The following is a 5,000-nucleotide window of genomic DNA, read 5'->3' as shown; positions in this document are numbered from 1 at the left end:
ACGCACACATATGTATGCGTATACACACATGCATATATACATACAATCATATATATATATACATGTATGTATGTATGTATGTACACACATACGACTCGCTTGCTTCTTTCAGTTTCCGTCAGTGTAATCCACCCTCGACGTTTTGGGCGTCTCGAGGCTACAGTGGAAGACACTTGCCCAATCTGACACACAGTGGAACTGAACCCACGACCATGTGGTTGTGAGGCAAACTTAAACTATTACTTCTGGTTGTAAAAAGAGTAAGTCCTCTGCACATTTACCGGTGGGTGCAGGCATGGCTGGTTGGTAAGAGGTTTACTTCCAAACCACATGGTTCCGGGTTCAGTCCCACTGCGTGACCGCTTCAGCAAGTGTCTTCTGTTGTAGCCTCGTGCTGATGAAAGCTTTGTGAGTGGATCTGGTAAACGGAAACTGGGAGAAGTCCGTCGTGTATATTTGAATATATATATGTATCTCTCTCTCTCTCTCTCTCTCTATATATATATATATATATATATATATATATATATATATATATATGTCAATCTAGCTAGCTAACTACGTTGATAGCGAGCTAGCTATCTTTTGAATATAAATTCATCAAATATGGCGACGGGCTTGTTAACACACGGGGCAAAATGCTTAGCAGCATATCGCCTGTCATTACGTTCAAGGATGAAATGCCGCCGGCCGGTGTCGACTTTGCTTCTCATTCCTTCGCTTTCGAAAACAACAACATGAAAAAAAACCTGTTGAACACAGCGGTCGATATAGTCCATTTACCCCCACCTTTGAAAATGCTGGTATTGTGCCAAAATTTGAAAGAAATATAAATTCATTATATGAACAAACAACGAAAGTAGAAAACGAAACTACGTTGTCAACATTTACTTCTGTTTTTTTTCTTCTTCCTTACCGTTTCTTTCTTTTTTTTTTTTTTACAGAAAGTCAGTTGAAAACCTAAAGCCTAACAAGAGGACACATAAGCGTTGTATGCCGGTCTGTCTGTCTATAGAGGCGGGAAGCGAACAATATCATATGGTATATTCTCCAATCGATCAAATAATGCTTTTTTTTTTTCAAAAAAAAATTCTCCCTTATATATTGGAACAAAACATCATCATAATCATCATAATCAACAACAACAGTAAAAAAAAACAAAAACAAAGCAAAACAAAAAAAGTATGGCATATGTAACAAAAGAAGCAATGAAAACTATTTAAAAACTACAACAAAAAAACACTATGTCAGTAAATGGTAGAAAACTCTAAAATAAAGTAAATGTTTTTTTCTAGAAAAAAATTACAATTTACTCTCATATTTTATATTTAGATACAGAGAATGGCTGAAGAAATTCAGAAATTCAATAAAAATAATTGAGGAACTATATGTATATATATATATATATGTATATATATATATATATATATATATATATATATATATATATATATATATATATATATATATATATATATATATATGTATATATATATATATATATATATATATATATATATATATATATATATATATATATATATATATATATATGTATATATATATATATATATATATATATATATATATATATATACAATATTTGTATATTTTTATAGATATCTACGTATATATATACAACATATATATCTATACATATATATATATATATATACATACACTCATATACATATATAGATGTACATATATATATATATATATATATATATATATATATATATATATATATATATATATATATATGCGCATGAGTGTGTGTGTGTGTTATTTAAATATATTTGCATGTACATTTAAATGTATTCAAATCTATATTAATTTAAAATCAATATAGAAAATATAAATATATATCCATCAGTATCTATCTATCTATCTATATACATATTTATATATATATAAATATATATATATATATATATATATATACATATATATATATTTGTGTGTTTCTGAGTGCACATATTTAAATATATGATATTGTAATATTTTATATTATATTTGCGCACGTGTTTGTCTCTACTTAGGTGTTAGTGTATGTGTGTATGTGTGTATGCATATGAGAAAAAATGTTTGTTCTTTTATTATTCAGATATTATTCCGATACATACGTACAATATTATTTTCTAAACCAAACGAAATACCTACAAACATTTAAATAAAGAACGGATTTAAGAAATACACAAAGACATGCTCAATCGTAGCTGACTGCAAGTGAACGGCGAATAATATGCATTCTCACTAGACCTGTCCCAACTAATTTTCACTGCTTACTTCAATTTGGAAACCAAGTGTATGTTGAAGGTGCTTTTCGATACGACTTCTACCTATTCCACCCCTCTCTTTCTCTCTCTGTCTATCCCTCTGTCTTTCTCTGTCTCCGTCTCTCTCTTTGACTCTATCTCTCATCTTTTTTCCCCTCTACCTTTCACTCTCTCACTATCTCACTCTCTTTGTTCCCCACTTTTTTTTACCGCCAACAAAATATATCTTCCTTCCATTCTTTCTTTCTTTCTTTTCTTTATTTCTTTCTTCATTTATTTCTTTCTTTTTCTCCTCCTCTGCCTCCGAGCGGGTAGATTCGTTAACACGCCGGAGCGAAATGCTTCGCAGCATTTTGTCCGCCTTTACGTTCTGAGCTCAAATTCCGGCGAGATCGACATTGCCTTTTATCTTTTCTGGGTCGATAAAATAAGTACCAGTTTAATACTGGGGTCGATGTATTCGACTCATCCCCTCCCTGACATCGCTGACCTTGTGTCAGAATTTGAAACTATTATATAAGTTTTCTGTTATCCTCCTTCTGTCTGTATTACATCCATACGTATATATCTATACACATATATAAACTTACACATCTGTATATTTCTTAACGTATCACGTTAGTTCACACCAAATACCAACGATATATGCCGCAGAAACTTTTGTTCGCACATATAGTACAAATTATACACAACGCAACTCTCCAAACAAGCACACATCTATACAACCGTATACTACAGCACCGATTACACATACACACACATACACGCGTGCACGTGAAGACACATGCGTAGACACACAAGCAGACACACGCACACCATGAAATGCACGCAGACACAGAAATGAATCTAAAATACATAGAAACAAATACAAGGACAAACACACACAAAAAAAAATGTACGAAACAGATTTAAATACAAACACAAAAAATATACGTTTACGTAAACAAAACGTACAAAAACATCTACAAACACAAACACACGCTACTACATTGCATAGACGCTTCTATCCGACCACCACTGGCACCACTGGCATCTCCAAACCACCCAAATACACCAACGTGGTAGAAGCGCAAACGTACACATGGTTGAATACAATATCTATCTATCTATCTATCTATCTATCTATCTATCTATCTATTTATCTATCTATCTATCTATCTATCTATCTATCTATCTATTTACTAACACATACACACATCTATCTATCTATCTATCTATCTATCTATCTATCTATCTATCTATCTATCTATCTATATATATATATATATATATATATATATATATATATATATATATATATATATATATATATATATATATATATATATATCGGCGTATGTTCCCAATCAAGGCTGACATAGAATGAACGTCAACAGAAAGGAGGGAAAAAAAATCATTTTTAATAAAATAATGACAAATGACAAATGTGGAAGTAAGTAAAACGGTAAGTCTAGCTAAAGATTGGAAACAAGGAATGAGTTTCATGCTAGAAAAGAGAAATATATGTTATGTGGTGTGAGGGAAGATGATAAAAAAATTGAAATTGAGGAGAAAAAATGGTGAATTCTCTGGTAGCATCACTGAAGAAATATCTATTCATGCACATTGGTACCTGTGCGAGGTTTCGTTTTTTTCATTTCTGTTTTTGTATATATATAAAAACACAAACATTGTTTATCATTGTAGAGCGCTTTATACTTTAATACCTACCTACCTACCAATATATATATACACACACACACACACACACATATATATATATATATGTATGTATATACATATATATATATACATATATATATATATATCCATATATGCATGAATATATGTGCTTATAAACGTATGTGCGAGTTCGTATCTATGTTGATAATATATGATATATATACACATGCACACGCACGTATGAACATGTGTGTGTGTGCGTGTTCTTGTGTGTGTGTGTGTGTGTGTGTGTATGTATGTGTGTGTGTGTATGTGTGTGTGTGTGTGTTTATGTGGTGTGTAGACATTACTGAATAGTTCCAGAAGCATAGTGAAATATATTAATTTATGTGCATTAGATGTTTATTTATATATTTGGTTAATTCTGAAGAGATCAACAATAATTGGAACTGATTTCCTGTAAAGTAATCTACAAATAAATATATAATTGAAATATATATTTACGATGGGTGTATACATACATACATACATACATACATACATACATACACATATATGTATATATATATGTATATATATATATATATATTATTTTATTCTATTATTTTACTTGTTTCAGTTATTTGACTGCTGCCATTCTGGGGCACCGCCTTTAGTCGAACAAATCAATCCCAGGACTTATTCTTTGTAAGCCTAGTACTTATGCTATCGGTCTCTTTTGCTGAGCCGTTCAGTTACGGGGACGTAAACACACCAGCATCGTTTGTCAAGTGACGGTGGAGGGACAAACACAGACACAGACACAGACACATACACAGACACACACATTTGTTTGTTTGTTTGTGGGGGGTGAGGGCTGTATGTGTGTGTGTAAACAAGCACGTACACATATTAATATACAGACCGACGGAAAGTCTGTTTCGAGGCATTTATTTGCTCTATATCTGAGTTTACATTCCGAAGATAGAAATGTTATCGTTTCTTCGGACAATTACGGAATGGGCTAAGGTGGAACATGACGAACAGCGGCACCGTGAAATCTCTGCATTCGACCAGACT

The 5,000-nt window shown here is 31.8% G+C and overlaps 1 long non-coding RNA gene across 2 annotated transcripts in view; it reads left to right on the top strand.

Moving 5' to 3' along the window:
- Nucleotides 1–5,000, top strand: part of LOC128250525 (uncharacterized) — an 84,583-nt gene that overhangs the window by 50,329 nt on the left and 29,254 nt on the right. The window contains exon 3 of one of the 2 annotated variants that reach the window (XR_016237872.1): nucleotides 945–1,041. This is a non-coding gene — a long non-coding RNA (uncharacterized LOC128250525). Of the gene's footprint in view, nucleotides 1–944; nucleotides 1,183–5,000 lie in introns of those variants that run through there. The other variant, XR_016237871.1, reaches the window with a different exon arrangement.

This window comes from Octopus bimaculoides, chromosome 22 (genome assembly GCF_046866305.1).
Source record: "Octopus bimaculoides isolate indiv1 chromosome 22, ASM4686630v1, whole genome shotgun sequence".
NCBI classification, from domain to species: domain Eukaryota; kingdom Metazoa; phylum Mollusca; class Cephalopoda; order Octopoda; family Octopodidae; genus Octopus; species Octopus bimaculoides.
This window is presented reverse-complemented; position numbering and strand designations above follow the sequence as displayed.